This window comes from Nyctereutes procyonoides, unplaced genomic scaffold (genome assembly GCF_905146905.1).
Source record: "Nyctereutes procyonoides isolate TBG_1078 unplaced genomic scaffold, NYPRO_anot_genome, whole genome shotgun sequence".
NCBI classification, from domain to species: domain Eukaryota; kingdom Metazoa; phylum Chordata; class Mammalia; order Carnivora; family Canidae; genus Nyctereutes; species Nyctereutes procyonoides.
The window spans coordinates 22407897-22432032 of record NW_026575147.1 but is presented as its reverse complement, the minus strand read 5'-3'; the positions used below and the strand labels follow the sequence as shown (position 1 = coordinate 22432032).

Sequence of the window (24136 nt, the reverse complement as noted above, 5' to 3'; positions counted from 1 at the left end):
AAAATTATATCCATACTATCCTAAAAATAGATGGAGTCCATTTGAGTATGAGGCTGTATGACAATAATGGATTGATATACAGACATTTCTGTACCTTACACAGTAAGGAAAACTGAGTAAGTGTTGGTGTGGAGGTAGTGTGCTGACCTATATATACACTTCTTATCTTGTCCTCAGCAAGGAATAACTTTTGTGGATTCCCTTTTGTTGTTTAAATGGCCAGTATTTACTGAGTACCTAGTAAGTGCTAGCTCTTGTTCTTGGTGTTAGGAATGGAGTGGTGAGAAAAGTAGTTTCTATTCTTTTTTTAAAAAGATTTTTTAATTAGTTAATTAGTTTATTTATTTTAGAGTGAGAGATCACACATGGGGGGTTGGGGGGCTGAAGTGGGGGTGGAGGGAGGTAAGAGGGAGGGGCAGAAGGAGAGGGAGAGAGAGAGAGAATCTCTAGTAGGCTCTGCACTGAGTGTGAAGCCTGACAACGGGCTCTATCTCATGACCCTAAGGTTATGACATGAGCTGAAACCAAGAGTCAGACGGCTCTGCTGACTGAGCCACCCAGGTGCCTCATGCTAGTTTCTACTCTTAAGAAGATTGTGTGTGGGCAGATAGATAATACACATATACATAAATAGGATCATTTTTATTATCAGTAAGGTAATATTAATAAATGTGGAGAATATAAAATAGGTTTTGGTAGATTGTGAAGATCATGGGGTATGGTGAGAGCCATTTAGCTAGAGTCAGAGAAGGCTACACTGAAGAGGTGACTTTTGGATTGATACCTGAAGGGTAAAGATGAGAAACCACAAAGGCCATCTCTAAGGACATTCCCAGCAGAAAAAAAACTACAAGGTGACAATAAAGTTGGTATGTTCAAGGACTGAAAGCCAAGGGGAAGAGGAATGAGAGATAAGTTGGAGAAATAGCCAGAGGCCAGGTCACATGGAAACTGGTGAGCCATAGGAAGGAGTTGGGATTTTTAAAAATGTGATGGAAAACATCTAGAGGGTTTTTCAAAGTTTATACTCTGTGTGGAAGAAAGACAAGAGGACAATAGAAATGGGAGATAGAAGACCAAGTAGGTTGCTGTTGCTAATGTTAGGGTAAGATAGTGGTGGCTTCAATCACTATGGGAGCGGTGGAGATTCAAACAATGAAGCCAGTGGAAATTGATGGAGAGATTGGACTGGTATGAAGGAGTCAAGGATGACCTTGATTGTTTGATGTCAGTAATTAAGTGCATAGTGGCACTATTTGCTGAATTAGGCGAGTCTAGAAGTTGGATGTGGAAGTCTGAGTTGAGGACCTCCTCTCCATTTGGGCCATATTAGCCCTCTGTATACCAAGGAATATAGTCATCATCATTTGTCAGCTGAATCCATGGTACCCTTTTTACTTTTGGTCTTTATATTTTTAAGTTATTTTACAAAGTACAGAAGTACATGTATAGGAATAATGAAAATAACTTTATTAGAAATTTTAATAAGAATTTAAACATAGCAAACTCAATTAAAAAAAATGCTTCTTTTATTCCCAGCAGTTTTAGGTTCATAGTAAAGCAAAGTACAGAGGTAACACATATGCCCCCAAACCCCACTCAGCCCCAGCCTCCTCCATTACCAACATTCCCTATCAGATTGGTACATTTGTTACAATTGACGAATGTACATTGACATATTTATCACTCAAATTCCATAATTCCCCTTAGGGTTCACTCTTAGTGTTGTATATACTATGGATTTGGACAAATGTACAATGGCATGTTTCCAACATTGTAGCGTCATACAGAGTATTTTCACTGTCCTAAAAATACTCTGTGCTGTGCTTGTTCATTCTTCCCTCCTCCATAGCCCCTGGCAACCACTAATCTTTTTACTGTCTCTATAGTTTTGCCTTTTCCAGAATGATGAGAAGACAAGCCACAGAGAGGGAGAAACTATTTGCAAAAAACATGTATAAAAAATATATATATAAAAGCCCTTTAACCAGAATGTTATATAGTTGCAATCATACATGATGTAGCCTTTTCAGATTGGCTTCTTTCACTTAGAAATATGCATTTGAGGTTCCTCCATATCTTTTTATGGCTTGATAGTTCATTTCTTTTTAGTACTGAATAATATTCCATTATCTGAATGTGCTACAGTTGACTGATTCACCTACTGAAGGACATCTTGGTTGCTTCCAAGTTTTGGCAGTTACGAATAAAGCTGCTCTGAACATTTATATGGGTAACCTGCATGCTTAGGCCAATTTGTGTGGGTATAAGTTTTTAAGTCCTTTAGGTAAATATCAAGGAGCATGGTTACTGGATCGAATGGTAAGAGTATGTTTAATTTTGTAAAAAAACCTACAAACTCTCTTCCAAAGTGGCTATGCCATGTTGTTGTATTCCCATCATCAGTTAATAAGAATTCCTTTGGTCTACATCCTCACCAGCATTTGGTGGTGGTGTCTCATTGTTTTAATTTGTGTCTCTGTGGTGACATATGATGTTGAGCATCTTTTCCTATACTTACTTGCCATCTGTATATCTTCATGAGTGAGTTATCAGTTAAGGCCTGTGGATCATTTTGTAGTGGAGTTATTTTATTGTTGTTGAGTTTTAAAAGTTCTTTGTATAGTTCGGTCAATGGGCTTTTATCACATATGTCTTTTGCAAATAGTTTCTCCCACTCCGTGGCTTGTCTTCTTATAATCTTGACAGTGTTTTTCACAGAAGAGAAAGTTTTTTTTTAATTTTATTTATTTATTCATGAGAGATACGGAGACAGAGAGAGGCACAGACACCGGCAGACGGAGAAGCAGGCTCCATGCAGGGAATCTGATGTGGGACTCCATCCTGGGACTCCAGGATAACGCCCTGGGCCAAAGGCAGGTGCTAAACCGCTGAGCCACCGAGGGATCCCCAGAAGAGAAAGTTTTAATTTTATTGAAGCCAGTTCTTCAGTTTAATCAATATTTTCTTTGGTTGGGCTTTTGATGTCATAGCTAAAAAGTCATCACCAGGGGATCCCTGGGTGGCTCAGTGGTTTTGCGCCTGCCTTTGGCCTAGGGCGCAATCCTGGAGTCCCGGGATCGAGTCCTGCGTCGGGCTCCTGGCATGGAGCCTGCTTCTCCCTCTGCCTGTGTCTCTGCGCCCCCCCCATCTCTCTCTATGTCTATCATAAATAAATAAAAATAAATCTTTAAAAAAAAAAAGTCATCACCAAACCCAACACCCATCTCGACTTTTTTTTCTACGTTATCTTCTAGAAGTTTGTTAAGAGTATAAGATCTGTGTCTCGATTAATTTTTTTTCATGTTGATGCCCACTTATTCCAGCATTGTTTGTTTAAAAAGACTCTATTCTTTTCTTTGTGTTGACTTTGCTCTTTTTGTCAGGGATCAGTTGATTATATTTATGTGGGTATATTTCTGGGCCCTCTCTTCTTTTCCTTTGATCTGTCTATTCTTTCACCAGTACCACACTGACTTAATTACCGTAGCTTTGAAAGTCTTGAAGTTGGTCAGTTTGTTCTTGTCTTTCAATATTATGTTGGCTATTCTGAATCTTTGGCCTCTCCATATAAACCTTATTAACTTATTTATTTAAAACCAGAATGTTGGGATCCCTGGGTGGCGCAGCGGTTTGGCGCCTGCCTTTGGCCCAGGGAGCGATCTTGGAGACCCAGGATCGAATCCCACGTCGGGCTCCCGGTGCATGGAGCCTGCTTCTCCCCCTGCCTATGTCTCTGCCTCTCTCTCTCTCTCTCTCTCTCTGTGACTATCATAAATAAATAAATAAAAATTAAAAAAAATAAAATAAAACCAGAATGTTTATTGTGTGACTAATCATTGTAATCCTTAAAATGAATTACATGCTGCAACAGCTGCCCTCTTGGGTTTAGGTGTTGTTCCTTCATGGAATCCATGCTTGATTCTGTGGTATACAATTTTTAGAGGTCTCATTTAACAGGTTCCAGTGATATTTCATCTTTTAGCCTTGGCACTCCAACTATACTTTCTCTTCTGCTTGGCAGGAGAGCTACATTTGCCACAGATTGACTTCTGAAGGTGGTAGACTTTAGAGTGTCACAACTGCGACACATGTACATCTTACTGTGATGCTTTCCAAATGACGACGACCCCTTCATCATCTTGTTTCTAACAGCAAGACCAAAAAGTTGAATATAAATTTTAGAATCAGTTTGTTGATATCCAACAAGATAAGTTGCTAGGAGTCAGACTCAAATTTTTATTTGTTCCCTGGTTGTGAAAGCATATACATATTCAAAATAAGAAAAGTCTTTAAATACAATTAACTACTCATCAACTGCCATTGATAAACCTGGAACATAGACATTAAATACATACTAATTTCAAATACACTTCTAACAGGCTTTGGCTTATCATTACTTCTTTTGAAAATTTTGATGGCTAATGTTTTGTCTTCAAAAAGGATGACCATTAACAATTGAAGTGCATTTTTATTTTTTAACTTTATAAGTTCCCAATTAGAATGATTATCCAATGATTTTTTCATTTCTATATCACAAGTTTCCTTCTCTTCTGTATGTATACCTTTGTATAAGTGTCTGCCTGTAGCATTTATACACATATGAGCTTTATTAAGTAGATTTTGCTGTACAAACATTATAAAAGATGAAAGAATACTGCCACACATCCTTTTAGGTAAATGGGATAGTCCAGGTCCTTGTAACCTAGTACATGACAAAGTCCTTATTGAATTGACTACAAATCCTGTATTTCCTTTTTTTCCTTAAAAAATACATTGGCAAATGAATTGTAAATTCATTGCTTCTTAGATTTGAGAAAATTCATTTTTAGGAATATTGCCATTTGCAGATTCATTATCTGAAATTTTACTGTGACCTGCCTATTAACACTCAACATCTAATAATCGTGAAGTATTTTTCTCCATTGATCTCTTTGCCATTATTGATCTCTTTGCCATTATGGATAGATAATAAAAAATTCTGAATTCTCAGCTGTGTCCACTGAAACCCAAAACGAATACAATGATGGTGTCCCCAGACTTCTTTTTGAAAGATAAGGCAATACTTTTTGGATAACGCAATAAGAAAACTGAAGGTACAGTAGTGCATCCTCCCTCGAGACGAGTCCATCATTCATCCATTATCTTATTATTTAATGTTTTAAGTATAGTTGGAAATAATTGATGAGTAATGATGAAGTAATTCCCAGGATGATGAACTAGAAAAGATTGCAAGATGTAGGAAAAACACTGAAGTCCCATAATATATCTTTGATTTATAAAAGGGTCCAATATAGCTATATGGTAATTGAAAAAAAATATTTTTTAAAGTAAATTTTCTCTTTGTTCTTTGGAAGACCTCTAGGAAAGAAAGTCATGAAATATCAATCCTTACAAATAGAACTACTAAAAAAAAACTTAAGAAAAAAACTCAGATCCAGTAGACCCTGAAGGTATTACCAAGGGTTAGGTTAGAAATGCATATTGGGCACCCTGATGGCATTACCAAGGGTTAAGTTTGAAATGCATATTAGACATGTAGAGTAGTAGTTGTCTCTATGAGGCTGGAGCTCTAGGATCTCCAGGCTAGAGATTTTGTCTGAGAGCCATCAACATATTTTTGGTATTTGAAGCCTTAAGTCTAGATAGGATCACCTGGGAAGGGAGTTTGAATTGTAAAGAGGAAAGAGCCAGGAATAGACCCCTGGCATAGTAGGCTTTTTAGAAGTTTGGTGAAGGAAAGGAAACTACTGAGAAGATGTAATCAGTGAGTTAGGGCCCTGTGATATTCAGAGGAGTGTTTTAAGGTGGAAGTAATCAATTGGGTCAAAGGTTCCTGAGAAATAATTTTTTTAAAAAGTGAGATCAGAGAAGTTTTAACCATTGACTTAAAAAAAGAGAAATGGGAATCATTGAAGACCTTGAGAAGAGCTGTCTCATTGAGGTGGTAGGACTAAAAAGCTCATTTGTAGTGGATTGAAGCAAAGAAGTAGAGATAAAAAGTAGAGGCAACTTTGTCAGTAGATTTTACTATGAAGAGGAAGCAGAGAAATGATAGATAGTTGGTGGGGGTTTCTTCTAATCCTTGTTAGGGGATTGAGAGAAGTGAGTGGAGTACCTAGAATTGGGATATGAGCTAGGGAGATATTGTGGCACCTTACGTATTATAAGGTTCTATATTAATATTCTCTAGGAAGGAACAGAATACTCCCTCTTCAGTTTCTCCCTCCCTCCCCTCTTTCTTTTCCTTTTTTGATGTTAAAAAACTCTGTAGGATTTTTACTTGCTTTTTGTTGTGTTAGAGACAAAAACACTGAGCACTGGCTTGCCTTGTCTTATTTTTTTTATATGAATCAACAGAGAAAAAATGAAATCTTAGGCAAATCCCAGTTTTCTGGGGTATATTTAATACCTTAAATGAAATGTACTAGTAGCAAGATTTCCTTATCTTTTGGGGCTTGTATGAACTATAACAATTACTGTCTGAATGATAAGATGAACTGAAATAGCATTTAATTAAGAATAGTCTAAAATTTGAATTTAGCTATTGTTTTCTTGAATGTTGCTTAGGATTGTGAAGAACAAAGGTTCTGAAATATATTTTATGTTTTGAATTATAAATAATGAAAATTGAAGAAAAGTGTTGAAAACCTTTGGTATAGAAACTAATTTAACTAAGTATCTATTGAATGGGCCAGTTTGGAGCAGTAAGAACTTAAAATACTATTTTGGATATTGTTTTGTTTCCTTAAAAAATAATATTTCTTCAGAGTGTGTAAAGGTTATATCCAGCGAAGTTGACTCTGATCATGTCACAAGTTTTCTTATCTGCCTTAGATTTGGCATATGATTTTTAGAAAATATTCAGTTGTTTGTGATACGTAGTTGTGCCAACTTCATTATTTTATGATTTACAGAAATCAAAACATATTCTTTACAACTTTTCATATTCTGTATTTTATTTTGTGTTAAAATCTTAATCCCTGGGGATCCCTGGGTGGCTCAGCAGTCTAGCGCCTGCCTTTGGCCCAGGGCATGATCCTTGAGTCCCGGGATCGAGTCCCGCGTTGGGCTCCCGGCATGAAGCCTGCCTCTCCCTATGCCTGTGTCTCTGCCTCTCTCTGTGTGTGTCTATCATGAGTAAATAAATATATATATTTTTAAAATCTTAATCCCTGGGGCAGCCCAGGTGGCTCAGCGGTTTAGCGCCGCCTTCAGCCGGGGGTGTGATCCTGGAGCCCCGGGATAGGTCCCGCGTTGGGCTCCCGGCATGGAGCCTGCTTCTCCCTCTGCCTGTGTCTCTGCCGGCCTGCCTCTCTCTCTCTCTCTCTCTCTCTCTCTCTCTCTCTCTCGAATAAATAAAATCTTTAAAAATAAATAAATAAAACCTTAATCCTTTGTGTTATATATGATAGCTCAATATTATAAGCCTGCTTAGAAAATAGGACATTCTGAAACAATCCTAACTGATATTCTGAGAACTTAGTGGCAGTTAAACAATACAGATGTCTTTTGGCTTTTTAAATTTTCATGGTTGGCTTTCACTAAATGAGATTGTTGGATGCAGATATTATTTAGCATCATTCTCAAAAGTCCCTTCAGACTAATTTCCAAACCTAACTTCTAAAACTCTCCAAAGAAGCAAGATCTCAAAAATTTATAAAGTTGACTGTTTAAAAATTCTTTAATGTTAATGATAAAATGATTAAACTTATTTAGGGTGTATATTTGCCAAAGTATTATTTTACATGTTTATGCTCATAAATTTTGTATTTTAACATTTATATAGCTTCTTTGATTCTCTCCCTTTCCTCTCATTTCAAAACAGTTCTTTCTTTTTAAATTTCACCACAAATTTAGAGACAAAAGGCTTCCTCCAACAAATCGTTAGTATCCTGCAATCTTATTATCATGGACTGTAAAATACTTGAGATTTGGTCCCTGCCCAAGACCTGGCTAGTTTCATGTCTTCATTAATCTTGATGTATTAAAGTTTTGCTAATAAACCCTTTGAAGCTCCTAGGCCTTTGCTCATTTTTTGCATACCTTTTACATGTAATATTGTCTCCTAACTTGCCTCTCTAGCAAGTTCCTGTTTATTCTTTGCATTTCTGCTGATATTTCACCTCTCTGCAATGTTTCTTTTGGTGCTACTTCTTAAATATTCTTTCTATGCCCTGCAGATACTTCTGCTATAGAAATTATTTCAATATAATTGTTGCACATTTGTCTTCTCCCTAGACCTGCAGTGTCCAATAGAGTAGTTCCTAGCCATGACTGGCTAGTGAGCACTTAAAGTGTGCTACTGGGACTGAAGAATTGAAATTTTAACTTGCTTAATATATATTAAATGTGAATAGCCACCTGTGGCTAGTAGCTTCTTGGATAGATAGCATCATTCTTGGCTTTGTAGTGTGATGATAGGATGAATATGGAGAGATGTGGGTAAAGATCAGTATTTCCAATAAAAGTTTAACATCTGAATTGAATGTGCTTGCAAGTGTAAAATACACTCTGACTTTTGAAGACACTACCAAAAAAAAGGAATGCCATTAATAATTTGAAATATAATCTATTGCAGTGATACAATTTTAGTATTTTGGTTTTTTTTTTAATTTTATTTATTCATGAGAGACACAGAGAGGGAGGCAGAGACATAGGCAGAGGCAGAAGCAGGCTCCCCATGGGGAGGCTGATGTGGGACTCAATTCTAGGACCCCAGGATCATGACCTGAGCTAAAGGCAAACGCTCAACCACTGAGCCATCCAGATGCCCCTATATTGGATTATATAAAATACATTTATTTAAAATAATTTCACCTGTTTACTTTTACTTTTTTTTTTTTTTTAAGTAGCCACCCAGGAAATTTAGAATTCTACATTTGGCATAAGGTTGGGGCTCACATATTTCTGTTGGACAGTGCTGCTCTGACAATGAGCTCTCCTTTGTAGGCAAGGACCTTATCTTTTTATTTCATCACAACCATTACAGCACCTGCCATAGTAGGTGCCCAGTAACCAGTTGCTGAATGAATGAAATAAATTCTCTCTAGAAATTGTAACCAAAGGCTTTTGAAGAATTAAAACTTTAGATTAAAGAAAGTGACTTTGCAGGTCTTTAGGTGTGTGTCTTTCATAGTATATTTCAGTATGTGATAGATAAACACGTGCACATAGAAGGAAGAAGCAAGAGATCTAGAAAGACAATATTGTCGTAGCACTTTTCTGGAGCACTTTCTATAATTAAATCATGAAGTCCTTGAAGCAGCATCTCTGGCTCATCAGTGAGGCAGGTTTTATTAATAATCACCATTTACAGGAAACTGAAGTAGAGATACTAAGTAACTTGCCCTAAAACACATAAATATTGACTGGTGGACCCATGACTTCAGTACAGGTGGTCTGGCTTCATAGTTTGTACTTTTAACCACTATGCTAAGGATGTATAAGGTAGATAGTTTTGGTCACCCATTATTTTTTAAGTACTTTCAAGATATGAAAGAATTTGTGTGAATCAGTCTTGGGAACACTTGGACTTGGAGGACTTTGGTGTTTAGATTCCTTTGCTTTCCTAGAATAAAGGAAATTTACTTAGAACTTGCAGTCTTTTAATGACTTTAAGATTTATTAAAGTTTGTTAATCAAAGTCTGTTTCTGCCCATTCAGTGGGCAGGAGCTCTTATATTTCTGTTTTTAGTGAATTTTTTTCAGGTTATAAAAGTATATAGAAAATGTTGTCACTGGTAGGTTATATGTGAAAATTGTTGTTTGACTTTTGGGAAAACAGGAATGTGTAATGGATGCTTATATTCTGGTCCCAGGAATCAACTTCTTTCTTGTATGAATAAGGAAAATTTCTTCTCAATCACAGACCTATAATACTTCACTTTTTGAGGAAAGTGAAAAGACAAGGATGTAAGTTTTTTTTTCTCCTCAGCTTTCTATTAACATTTTCCACTGAAAGTTTTATTTTATATCTAACTGAAAATCCAGTATGCTATTATACTGAATAAGTCTTATCAAATGAATAGTCATGAAGCAGCAGAGTATAATATTCAAGGGAAAAGATACATTCCTTTTCATTTTTAACGTGCTGCCACAAATTCCCATATATGCTGTTCCCCCCCCCCCTTTTCACATTATTCTTTTTCAGTAGTGACATACCTTTTGAGGATTCATACATTTGTAAAGGTATTCTGGAAAATTTAGCTTGAAAAATATGTTGAAGGAGTCAGTTGGACTCTAGGTAGTAAAAATGAATTTACATGTAGGCATTATCATTTTATAGGCAGAAAATTGGTTTTTTCTTTTGCTTCTGTGTTGGTGGGCACTTGGGTTCACAGTTCTGCTCCACACTGCCATCCAGGGACCTGATTCTTTTATCTTGTCCCATTGTCCCCTAAGGAAGGTATTGTTCTTGCCAGAAAAGATGAATCTGAATCAACACCACCACATTCATATTATATTCTGTGTGACTAGGGTAAAAACAGGTAGAAAGCAAGCATCTTTAAAAATATATATATGACCTGGAAGTTACATACAATATTTTATGCTCCTATCCCATTGACTTAGTCACATGGACACATCTGTCTGCATGTGAGGCCTGGAAATGTAGGGTGTTAATTTTTAAAAGGAAGAGAGGAATGAATATTAGAAGATTATCAGTTTCTACTGTATGAATAATTCCTATTTATTCAGCATCTGTTGTATGTTAGACATTATGCTTTAGTTGCTTTATCTGTGTTTTCTTATTTGGTCCTTGTGGCTGGGATGCAGAGAGTTTTAATGGCTAAAGTTAGCTCATCCAGAAGTAGAAGAGCTGGAATTTGAACTCAAGGTCTATTACTCCCAGAGTTCATGCTGTTCCCACCACACATGCCTGAGAGCTTAATTAATTAGAAGAAGGGATCAAGATTTTTGACTCAAGCAACTGGAAGGATAGTGCTGTCATTAACAAAGGCAAGTAGGTTGGACAATTTTGAGTGAGATGATCATTTAAATTTAAGATACCTGTTTAATCCAAGTGAAGATTTGGAGTAGACAGTTGTATATGCGAACTTGGAGTTCAGGATAAATGGTTTGGCTGGAATATTTCATCATTCAAGGATCTGGAAGATGAAGAAGAATTGGACAGGGTGGCTCTCATAGATGCACTTCCATTCCTCTCCTCAACTTCCTCAGTGTTTCCTCTCACACAGAAGCAGGATGTCCCACTCTCTACTGCTTTTGAATCCATGTTGTATCATTCTAAGACTCAAAGATGGTGTGTTTAATTGGGAAGGATAGCCAGAAGTACTTGAGCCAAGGAATCCAGGAACAAGAGACTTGATTCCCATTATGCGGCTTTTAAATAAAATGGGAATCTGAAAGCAAACTCTTAATCTACTGATACCTGGTTTGGTATTGTCACTACCCCTATATTACTCAAGTATGACTACACATCTCTCTTTCCTTTTCTGGCAGTATGCTTTCTAATCACTTGCTTGTTTTTTTGTTTTTAATTTTCTGAGTTTCCTGCATCCATTTTCTAGTTAGTAATGAGTATTACTCTCTAGAATGTGCATCTCAGCAAAGAGTACACAAGGATTTAGAGAGACTTTTTAGAAGATCTCTACTAACTTGATCCCCAAAAGCTTATAAGCTTTGCTAGGTCTGCCTTCAGAGTTCACCATCTGAATCTGTTCCCATATATCTTAATTGTTCAGATAGAGGTATTATTCTAGAATAATGAACACCACACGTTGAAAGAAACAAATGGATGAGTTTCACTAAGTTCAATTATGCTAGCAAATTAAAATCATTTTACAAAGCTCGCAGCTTTGAACTAATGAGAACAGCATTTTTTAGCTTTAGATTTTTGAAAAGGAGAAGTAAGCTTCTATCTTGATCTTTGATTCTTATGCAACTGGAGCTTGTAGCATGCATTTTGTTACTGTGATTGGCGAATTCCTCAATCTTACACATAACCCAAATCTCTCATTCCTGCTTTGTTTCCCAGATCAAGTCTAGTATATTCCATAGAATCCCATCAATCACCTGTACAATAGACTGTATGCTTTATTTATATTTAGTTTCCAGCTGTTCCTATAGCAAATGACTACAAATTTAGTAGCTTAAACCACAAACATTTATTATCTTTCAGTTAGAAGTTCAAACGTCTAGTTTGGGTCTCACTAAGACCAAAACCAAGGTATCGCGGGGTTGCCTTCCTTTCTGGAGACTCTAGCAGGGAGCCTACTTCTTTGCTTACTCAGGTGCTGGCAGAGTTCAGTTGCTTGAGCTTGTGAGACTGAGACCCTGTTTTCTTCAATGGAGGGCTGTTCTCAGCTTCCAGAGGCCACCCACATCTTGGCTTGTGGCCCCTTCTTTCATTTTCAAAGCCAGCGACAGTAGGTTGAGTCTTCCTTAGGCTCTGAAATTTTTTCTCCTCCAATCTCATTTCTCTCTGACTAGCAAGTTAAATTCCTTTTACGGACCCTTGATTAGTTTGTGTCCATTGGGATTTTCAGGGGTAATCTCGACATCTAAAGGTTTATACCCTTTTTTTTTATTTATTTATGATAGTCAGAGAGAGAGAGAGAGAGAGAGAGAGAGAGAGAGAGAGAGAGGCAGAGACACAGGCAGAGGGAGAAGCAGGCTCCATGCACCGGAAGGCCAACGTGGGATTCAATCCCGGGTCTCCAGGATCGCGCCCTGGGCCAAAGACAGGCGCCAAACCGCTGCGCCACCCAGGGATTCCCTCAAGGTTTATACTCTAAATCACATGTGCGAAATCCCTTTTGTCATGTGTAAAGTAACATATTCCCAAAGTTGGTGGAGGAGGGCGGCTTTGGGCGGGGACATTTTCAGGTGTGCATTCTGCCTATTACAGTATTTCTAATGTTTGTATATTTCTAAATAAAATATAAAGTATAACTTGGCTTTAGCAATAATAAATAATTTAGACAAACTCATTTCTTTTTTTCTCCCCTCATCCCTTTTAATACGATTGCAATCCCATGGTATTTAGTTTAGAATTTGAGAATAGTTAAAATTAATCTCTGTTACTAAAACTTCAGAATAACTAGTTTTATCTAAGTCACAGTATTTCAATTCTCCATTTATTGTGATGCTCAGAAGACAGGAGAGAAAGGCTTTAATATTGACAGTGACAGTGATGGTGATTATGATTATGATGTCGAACCTTTGAGGGGTTCATTTTCCTTTTCATACATATGAAAGCTCTTTTGTTGTCTTTTGAAAATTATCTTCTAATTGTTAAGATGCCTGAGAGTCTCGTGTTTAGTTCAGGTTGTTCAACTCACTTTTTTAACTGTACCTAGGGATCTTATTCTGATTTGAATCTTATAATTTATATGGAAAATAAAATGTATTTGTAAACTGACAGCATGGTTATAAACATGAAGGCTTTTTAAAATTACTCTGTCAAAAAAATAAAATAAAATTACTCTGTCAATATGAGAAATAAGAATGTGTAGTGTACTTTTCTTATACTTTACCTACCTTTTAAAAGATTATTGGAAAATTTAAATGTGCCTCATATTTTAATATGTGGATGTCATTTTGGTACAAAAGCAAGCTGGTATTGATATTTACAAATGAGATCTATACTTAGGTAACTGACTTCTGATGCTATTTCTTCTTGCCAGTGTTTAGATCAATTCTAATCTACTAAAAAGAAGTGCCAGTGCCTCAAAGCTCTGTTATTTGAAGGATATCCAAGAAATCCCTTAACGACCTCAAATGAATATTGTTTGGTATGAGGTGGGATTTGAATGTATATATTTTTCTCCACCTTTTTATTTTGAAAAATATCAAGCCTCAGCATAGTTGCAAGAAGAGTACATCAAACACTTGTGTATCCTTCATCCATATTCACAGATAGTAAGTGCATAAATGTAGCAAAACATTAATGTACGTAAATGTGTGTATCTATTAGATGTAAGTACAGATTTTTTTTCTCCCTGAATCATTTGACTGTGGTTGCAGACATTTCACTTAGAAATATTTTAGCATGTTTTCCTACTCAGGAAATTTAACATTGATATAATACAATTATGTATTATTTAGTTCATATTCAAATTTCCCCACTTCTCGGATTCTGAAATAGGAAATGATTTTGAAAGGGCATTGATTACTTTGAAAATAGGAAAATCACTTTGAAAGGAATTTTAAATATTTATCATGTGAAAACCATGGCAAATTCTAAATGAATGCCCTGGAGTACAGTTCAGAGCCAGAGAAAATTCAAGCTGTGAATTTTCAATATAGTTTTAAGGCATCAAAACTGTCAGCAAATCATGTGAGGTCCTAAACTCTGTACTGTTGATGTTTTCTTATAATTTACATACTTTTTTATGAAGATAAAAACATACAGTCTCCAAAATCTTGAGATGTGAACAGAGTAGGTTTCTTGTCAAGTTCTCTTTGAACTCTAAAATTCTATGATTTCAATAATTTAACAGATATTAACTATCTATTAAATATGTAATATTGTGCTGGGTGCTCTAGGAAATATGGAGATAATCTTTGATGTCTAAGAGAAAGAAGTTGTAGCGAAGCAATGAATGAAAGTAAAATGTATATGAAGAACAGTAATATGTATACATACATATACACACACAAAACAATGAAAATTCAGAAATAGAAGAAACTGGGCTGGGTGGTAAGAGAACAGATAGACTTTACTACGTTGTAAATATTTAATAGAAATCTAGGGTTTCTACTGTAGTTTTCCATTTATGTAAAAATTTTGACTGGAATTAACTGCATTTATCATAAGGCATGCGTAACTCAATTAGGTTAACTGAACAAAAATAGAAACTCCTGTAAGTGGTTCAGTGCAAATACAAATAACCATTACAATTTTTAATGAAAAGAGTATATTAAAATAAATTTAAGTGTAGAGAAGTAGAAATTAAACAGGAAAATATCCATAGCCATCCCATTGAAAGCCAATACCTGCCGATATGTCACCCGATTTTCTTTCCATCATCTCTTCTGTCTTGTCTGTGTATTTACATTGGAATCTTGCCAACTATAGGTTATATTCTGCTTAAAATTATAATTATTGTTTTCACCACACCAAATGCTTCATTGTCATTTCTCTTGCTAATTTGTGGCTAACATTTTAGCTGACCATTACTAAATCATTCAAACTTTCCATTAGATCAAGTCTAGAAAATTCTATGTTTCATTGACTGTTGGGAAGGAGTATTCTGTATATAGTTTGCTTTTCTAAAATAACTTACTAAAAGGGGAAAAGGCATAAGAAGCAAATGAAGAGGGGCACCTGGATGGCTCAGCAGTTGAGTGTTTGCATTCAGCTCAGATCCCCCATTATTCCCTAGTCCCCAACTTCTGCCCAGTTGTTTCATAGGCATCTCCCCATCGTGCATCTAAAACAGGACTCCTGGTTACCACCTTTCTCCCAACCTGTTCCTTTCCAAGTGTTTCTCTCTACTGTAAATAGCAACTCCATTTGTTGTTATTCAGGCCCGAACTCTTGGAGCTGTCTTCAGCTCCTGTCCTTCTCTCACATTCCATATCTAATACCAGCAAATTTTGTGAGTCCTAACTTCAGGATATCTCACATCTGACAGCTTTTCACCACCTCCACATACCCTAGTCTTACCTTTCTCTTAGAGTTGGACTTCTGCTGACCTCCTGATGATCTCCCCCATGTCCACACCTGCCTCTTTAAAGCCTCTTCCTGGAGCACCTGGGTGGCTCAGGGTGTGATCCTGGGGTCCCTGCAGGGAGCCTGCTTCTCCCTCTGTGTCTCTGCCTCTCTCTGTATGTTTCTTATGAATAAATAAAATCTTTTTTAAAAAAATCTCTTCCCCACAGAGATTTTAAAACTCTTTCTTTGAAAACATTAACTAAAAAAAAAAAACAAAAAACAAAAAAAACAAAAAACACATTAACTAATTGTCTCACTTCCCTGTTCAGAATTCTTTGATGACAACTCACAACACTTTGGATAAAGTAGCACAGTTCCTACCATGGCTTACAAATCTTTACATGGTCTGGCCTGGATACCTCTCTAACTATAATAGCTTCTACCACTTTCTCCCATGTTTTCTGAGTTACAGTATTAGTTTCCATGAATATTACCAAGAACACTCTTAAGGCCTCTCCTCTTAGTTTCCCTTCCCTGAAACACTCTCAGATATCCACATAACCATTCACAGAATGCTTCCCTCAGTTCATTTCAATATCAACTCAAATGTCATCTCTTCAAATCTTACTTGGCTACCTCATCTACCTAGTTACCCCATTCTCTCCCATGCTGTGTATTTCCTTGACTTGCTTTGTTTTAATTCATAGCACTTATCTCCTTTATGTCATGATTTACATTAATTTATTTTAGTCTGTTTCCCCCAGTAGGCTTTGTGTCTAGTCACTGCCTCATTACCTGGGGCAGTGCCTGACCTATGAAAAGTAGTACAGTAAAATATAATATTTTGAGGATCCCTGGGTGGCTCAGCGGTTTGGTGCCTACCTTTGGTCTGGGGCGCAATCCTGGAGTCCCAGGATCGAGTCCTGCATCGGGCTCCCGGCATGGAGCCTGCTTCTCCCTCTGCTTGTGTCTCTGCCTCTGTCTCTCTCTCTCTCTCTCTCTCTCTCTCTCTCTATGTCTACCATGAATAAATAAATAAAATCTTTAAAAGAAAAAAAATTATATATAATATTTTTAAAAACCACAGAACAAACAACTTCTGGTGGAAGATTGTTTGGGTTCACATGCTATTTCCACTACTGTGATTTTAAGCAGGTTGCTGAACTTTTGTGTACCTCAGTATTCTCATCTGTAAACTGATTAACAGTTTCTGACTCTATGGATTGCTCAATAAAATAAATTAATCAAAGTTGAAGTGCCAGTTCCTTTCACATAGTAAATGTAGAAGTTATCTGTTGCAGCATCACCTATTATCCCAAAATAAAGTGGCTTAAGACAACAATAAATGTTTTTATCTCATAATGCTTCTGTAGACAAGGAATTGAGGAGTCGCTTACTGGCTCGTGGTCTGTCATGAGGTGGTACTCCAGATGTAGGCCAGGGCTGCAGTCATCTGAAGGCTTTCTTGGGGCTGTGGGATTTGCATTCAAGATGGCTCATTTACTCTCATGGCTGGCAGATTGATGTCAGCTATTGTTGACAGGAGGCTGCCATTCACCACGTGGTTCTCTTCATAGGGGTGTTGAATATTCCTCTGGCTTTCCCCAGAGCAAGTAATGCCAGAGACAGCAAGGCAGAAGCCACAATGTCTGTTATGATTTAGCTTTAGAAACCATACATCAGGGGCACCTAGGGGCACCTGATGGCTCAGTCAGTTAAGCATCTACCTTGGGCTCAGGTCATGATCTCCAGGTCCTGGGATCAAGCCTCATATCAGGCTCCCTGCTCTCAGCAGGGAGTCTACTTCTCCCTCTTCCTCTGTAGTTCTCTCTGTTTGTGCATGTTCTCTCATAAATGAATGAATAAATGAATGAATGAATCTATCTTAAAAAAGAAAAAAGGTATCACACACCATCATTGTTAACAATATTCTAGCAGTCACACAGGGCAGGCCAGCCCAATGTAATGTAGGGTTGGAGCATACTTCACAAGGTGAATACAAGGAGGCGCAGTAGTCATTGGAGGCCATTTTGGAGTATGGTGACCTTCATAAGTGATATATAAGTTTTACTATCATTATAGTAGATAAAATATATTTTTTAAGATTTTATTTATTCATGAGAGACACAGGGAAAGAGGCAGAGACACAGGCTGAGGGAGAAGCAAGTTCCCTGTGTGGAGCCTGATGTAGGACTCAATCCCAGGACCTGGGGATCACAACCTGAACCAAAGGTAGATGCTCACCCAGGTGTCCAGGAGATAAAATATTTGAATGCACAGAAGCATAAGGATCCGATTCATTTTGATGATGTTGTTGCATGCTATGTTTCTCATCCTGTAGTTGTCAGCTTCTCTGCATTCTTATACTTAAGGTGCTCTTTTGTTAGTATCATATACTTTTAATTAACTACTTAGTCCATTTACATTTAATATAAACATTTTGTTTTGAATCTTTTTGTTATTTTTTATTTGTTCTACCTGACTTATGCCATATGCTTTCCTTTCTTGCCTTCTTTTGAATTATTTTTTATTTCATTCTTTTAACTTATTATATATAATAAACTATTCTTTTAGGGATTGATTTCCTTGAGGTTAAAACATGCATTTTTTTAACTTGGTCTGATTGTCACATCATGACAAGGTGAGGACTTGGAACACTTCAACTCCATTTATTACCCTTTTGCTTCTGGGCTGTTCTTGTGATTTTAATTCTCTGTATATTTTAAACTCAAGACATAATTTTTGTTGTTTTATATAATCATTGAGACTTAACCACATTTTTGCCCTTTCCATTGATCTGCATTGTTATTTATATCATTGCTTCTTTCTGAGATTATTCTTTGTTTGCTGGAAGAGCTCCTTTCATTCTTTTTAGTGCAGTTCTGCTGATAATAAGTTCCCTTGATTTGTATTTGTTCAGAAATGTCTTTATTCCACCTCCATTTTTTGAAGAGTATTTTTACTAGGTATAGAATTTAGTAGGGCATTATTTTTTTCCAGCTCTTAAAATATTTTATTCAATTGTTTCCTGACATATTTGCCACTGAGAAGTGGGAGTTGCTCTTTTGAAGATACCACTCTGCTGCTTTTCAGAGTTTCTACTCGGTTTAGCAATTTGTAGTATGATGTGCCTAAGTGTGGTTTCCGTTGTGGTTTTTATCCTTTTTAGTGTTTGTATTGCTTCTTGAATCTATAGTTTGATGCCTAAGGTCAATTTGGGGAAGTTTTTGGTTGCTGTGTCTTCATATATTGCTTCTGCTACAGCCTCTTTCTCCTCTTCTTTGGGACTCTAGTTACATCTATGAGACCTTTTCAACATATCTCATGCTCATTGCCATATTTTCTTACTTTTTTTCTGTATTTTAGTCTGGATAATTTGTTTTTTTATGTAATATGTCTATATTTAAAGTTTCCCAGTTGTCCCAATAAAATCCCTTATAGCTGACATACCCCCCCCCCCCGTCCCAATCAAGGGTTACATTTAGTTGTCCTATCTCTTTGGTCTTCTTTAAATTTGAATCTTTTCCCAGCTTTGTTTGGCTCTTCTTTGGCATCCACATCTTTAGGCTCTGGGCCAGTTGTTTTGCAGGAGTTTCTCCAATTTGGATTCATATAATTGTTTCTTCATGATTAGTTTTGGATTAAACATTTTTGACAAGAATATATCAGAAAATCATGGTCAGTTTGTCTTATTGGTGTTAAGTTTGATCATTTGACTAGGTGAAAATGCTTATAAAAAATCACAATCTCTAAATTAGTAATGGTTCATACATGTTAAATGATGTATCAAAGTATTTCTTTCCCTAGAGTATGAAACTTGGCAGAAATTTAGATCATTTCCAGTACTAGAGTATTTCAAGTGGAAGGATTCAGGAGTTCTGTTCACATTTTATGCCTGACTCACTGACAACTCAGTTAACATGTCCATAAGCAACTCTGTTTTAGCTAGGGGGTCTTTTCCCTTTTGAATTTTGATTGCTCAGCTGAAGGCTCTTTAGTGAGAGCTGATGTGAGTACTTTTATATGCTTAATTCAAATTAATTGAGTTTTGTTAATAATGGTTTAAGCTTTTCTATGTTTACTTTTTTTTATTTGTAAGAATGCTTGATTCCAGATCTGCTCTGCTAGCTTAAATAGATCCTCAAAGTAAGTCCATACATTTAAAACAAAACCAAACAAAAAAATCCCATGTATATTGGAAAGACTTTATAGTTTTTTGTTGTACTTGATTTTTTTCTGGGTTTTCATAAGAATTAATTTTTTGTTTTAAGAATTAATTTTTGGGTGGCCCCGGTGGCGCAGTGGTTTAGTGCCGCCTGCAGCCCAGGGTGTGATCCTGGAGACCCTAGATCGAGTCCTACGTCAGGCTCTCTGCATGGAGCCTGCTCCTCCCTCTGCCTGTGTCTCTGCCTCTCTCTCTCTCTCTCTCTCTCTCTCTCTCTATGTGTGTCTCTATGAATAAATAAATAAAATCTTTAAAAAAATTTAAGAATCTCTAAAAAATAATAATAATTAATTTTTATAAAATACTTCTTAGACTGTATTGTCTGCAGGCAGATACTCCATTTACTTCAAGAGATGCAAAAACAATTGGAGCCAGTGTAATTGCTAATTGATTAGAAACAATTCTAAATACATGGACTTAAGGAAATCATACAGTATCTAAAGATTTTTAAAACCCATTTGTCAGGCTCTCCTATAAATGTAACACTTGATGGAGAAAGCTCCACATGCTTTTTTAGAATTCAAGAAGATATTTAGCTTGTAGACTTCCAAAGAATGTGGCGTTGTATTTTGGTTTAGTTTTTGAAGATATCATACCTTTCTTTTAATGCTGGTTTATAATGCATATTTGAACTTGTAACTTTATAATTCTTTGAAGGTAAGATAAATGTAGTAGGAACTAACTTATTAAGATCCTTTTTATCCAACATCATTAATAAAATAAACAAATTGAATAATCATTTAGGACTAAAGTTTGTGGTTTTTATTAGGAATATAAAATCTTAAAAAAAGGAATATAAAATCTTTAGGAGCTTATAGACTAACAGACAGAGGTGTAAACAAATACTTAAAGTATATATAATCATCAGAGAAAATATGGAAACATAACAGAGAGCTCAGCTAACTGCCATTTTAAAACAGAGCTCTATTATGACTATGTAAATCACAACAGCTAACATCATCACACCTGTGATGATTTATAGAGGTCTTTGCCTTGGCAAATAGTTGTGCTATCCTCGAAGATATTCCTGGATCTTCTTTAATATACCAGATAGACCTGATTAATGGTTATGAAGCTTTTAAATCTTCTGAAATTTAGATCTCTTAAAAATTTTTTTTTCAGCTTTTGTTTGCCTTTCCCTGATATTATTTTAGCCTCATAGTCAGAAAAAGGAATTGTGTTTTAATTTACTTTTTTTGCCTGTTATTAATGCTATTTATGATTTTCAAATATTTGACTTTAGTATTGAGCAATAAACCTATTTTCAGGTAGATATTATACTTTAATTGATTACTACTTCAATTTAAAATTTGTTGATGGGATCCTTGGGTGGCTCAGCAGTTTGGCGCCTGTCTTTGGCCCAGGGCATGATCCTGGAGTCCCAGGAGAGTCCCACGTCAGGCTCCTTGCATGGAGCCTGCTCTCCCTCTGCTTCTCTGTGTCTCTCATGAATAAATAAAATCTTTTTAAAAAAATAAAATAAAATAAAATTTGTTGAAACTTGTCTTTGCCAAGAATAAGATTTCTGGTGAATATAAATAGAATGATTTTGTATTTTTGCTCTAAAAGAGGTGGCATGTTTCTAAGTTTGATGTTAGAATTAGGAATTAGGTATGCCAATGGGTGGATGAATAAATGCTTGTGATAGCTAACTGCTTCTCAGGTCCTACATATGTTTGTTTAATGTGGCTGTCAGCATTGAGTAAATCAGTAAGCAAATTACTCTCCAAACCCAAGTAAGGATCTGCAAAGTTTCCTAAGATTTCACGGAAGAACCAAGCCTCTGCCTTGACAGAGTAAGCACTGATAATCAGCTTGTGTATTTTCCTAGCACTTTATTTTATCTGTTTATTGATTTATTGATTTTTTAGTATTTATCATGATTGCATTTTATTGGGAAATTTTTACCCTACTTTTTATGACACTGAACCAATTTTCATTTGTTTAAAATTTCAAGTTGTTTAAATGTTTGTATTTATATGGTTTTCCAAATTTTTGCTCAGTCTTGGGATAGTACTGATTACCAAAGAGAACCAGGCTCCTAATGAGCAAGTAAATTTCCAGGCTGAAAACATTTTTTTGAATTAATTTTAATGTAAGCCAGATTACTCTTCATGATATATGATTTATTACCTAAGGCTTCTTACATCTCTTATAAAATGCATTATATTGCCTGGCCCAAATATAATATTATCTAGGTAATACAATTTAATTAGAGTTCAACTGATTGAACCAGATTAAAGAAAACAGTACTAAATTTTAATTTTTTCAATACTGTAAATGACTTTTTCAATCTTCAGCTTGGTTAACTTCTATAATTTGCAATTATTCCAGTTACTGCCTAATATAGGCACTAGAATTCCTTAAAACAGATCTTGGGAAGTATTTTCACCGTACACTATTTTTCCTCTCTATACAGTATATTTATATATTCAGATATATGCATATATACATTAAATACATACTACTTTTCCATGACTTTAAGGTCAGAAGCTGTGTTTTCCTTATCTTTATTTCCTTCCTTATTTCCTTCCTTCTTTTCTTCCTTCCTTCCTTTCTTCCCTTCTTTCTTGTAGGCTCCACACCCAGTGTGGAGCCCAGCGTGGGACTTGAACTCAAGACCCTGAGATTGAGATATGAGCTGAAATCAAGGGTTGGACACTAACCAACTGAGCCACCCAGTCTCCCCTTTATCGTATTTCTGATATTTGGCATCAAGTAGCTATTCATTGGAAGGAAGGGGAGAAGGAATTGAATGATCTTCAGGTACTAAGAACATCACCAATTAGTCCAATTTCCATTCTCTTCTATAATTACTAAGTTTGTGTTTTTCAGTAAGAATATGAAAAGTATAGATATCACCCAGAATGAAATGAATAGAAATTCCTAGAAAATGGAATGGTAAGGTCTGGGGAAGTGGTGTCTCATCACTGCAAATGAGTGCTCAGAGGTTAGATTATTCTTTGACAATGATGTTGAAGAGAGTCCCTTGTAATGGATAGAACGTTTAAGGTGACATCTAGTATCTTTTTTATCTTCACATTTCTGTGAAAAGTCTATTTAATAATTAGAAAGTCAGGTTTTATAGCATGGTGACTAGAGAGCCAAAAGAACTTGATGTAAAAAAAAAAAAAGTGAGGGGAATTGTTCTTAGAGTATACTTTAAGGATAATTTCTCACATTCTATGTGGGAAGAAAGGAACTTTGATATTTAAGTAGAATTCATCCTTTAGAGAACCTTCTTAATTAAACAGGAAATCTAGATGTTGGCCAAGAAGAAAGAATGATTTTGGCAATATAAAAGTTAAAACTTATATTGCAAGTGAACATAAAAATAATACTCCAGCAAATTTGTAAAATATTTGTAATATGGATGTCAGATAGAAGTGTTTATATGTATAATATACAAAAAGCTCTTACAATTTGATAAGAGAGTCAAGTAGGAGAATAGAGAAAGGATATGAGTTTTACAAAAGCAAATTTATATGGTCAATAACATTTTAAAAGATGGGCAGACTTACGAGCAGTCAATGAAATGCAGGGTAAGATAATATCAAATTATTATGTTATATCCATAAGACTGACAAAAATTAAAATGATCCAGAACACCTGTTACATGGGATGGGGCTGTGGGAAGTTATGTGCATACATTGCTTATGGAAATACCAGTCGTTATTGCCTTTCTAGGAAGACAATCTGCTGATCTCTATTAAATTGAAAATACACATATTCTATGCTCTACTAATTCCATTTTAGGAAATCTATCTCTAAGGAAGAAAGCACTGGTATGTACAAGAATGTTTGTTGCAGCATTGTTATAATATGGAAAGTTACAAACAATTCCTGTTAGTGTGGAATGGATAAATTATATAGTACATAACAATATACAATAGTATATTACCGTCAAAAACAGCACTGTATGAGCTAACTTAGAGGGACTTTCTGTGAGGTATTATTGAATGAAGGAAGAAATATGTATAGAAATATGTATTAATACATCCTATTCTTTTGTAGAACAACAGCAAAAAACTCTGTGTGGGCTTATGTATGTTATGTCTACCTGCACATATATACCTTCATATGAACGTATCAGGGTGTAATGACATAGAGAAATGCATCATTAGGGGAGTAACATGTTTTGGAGACTGATAATAAGGTGGCAGGAGTAGGAAGAGGAGAGTGGAATGTGCATTACCAGGCAATTAGACATGAGAATGGAACTTGAGGGGGAAGTCAAAATCTAAATTTGAGAATCCATTATAATGGATTAATATTAGATGCCAACAGAA

General features: G+C 35.9%; 1 protein-coding gene and 1 pseudogene across 1 annotated transcript in view; one reads left to right on the top strand and one right to left on the bottom strand.

Annotated features, from left to right (window-relative positions):
• Positions 1 to 24136, top strand: part of MAGI3 (membrane associated guanylate kinase, WW and PDZ domain containing 3) — a 239918-nt gene that overhangs the window by 87811 nt on the left and 127971 nt on the right.
• LOC129501200 (60S ribosomal protein L37-like) lies at positions 3849 to 4141 on the bottom strand (annotated as a pseudogene).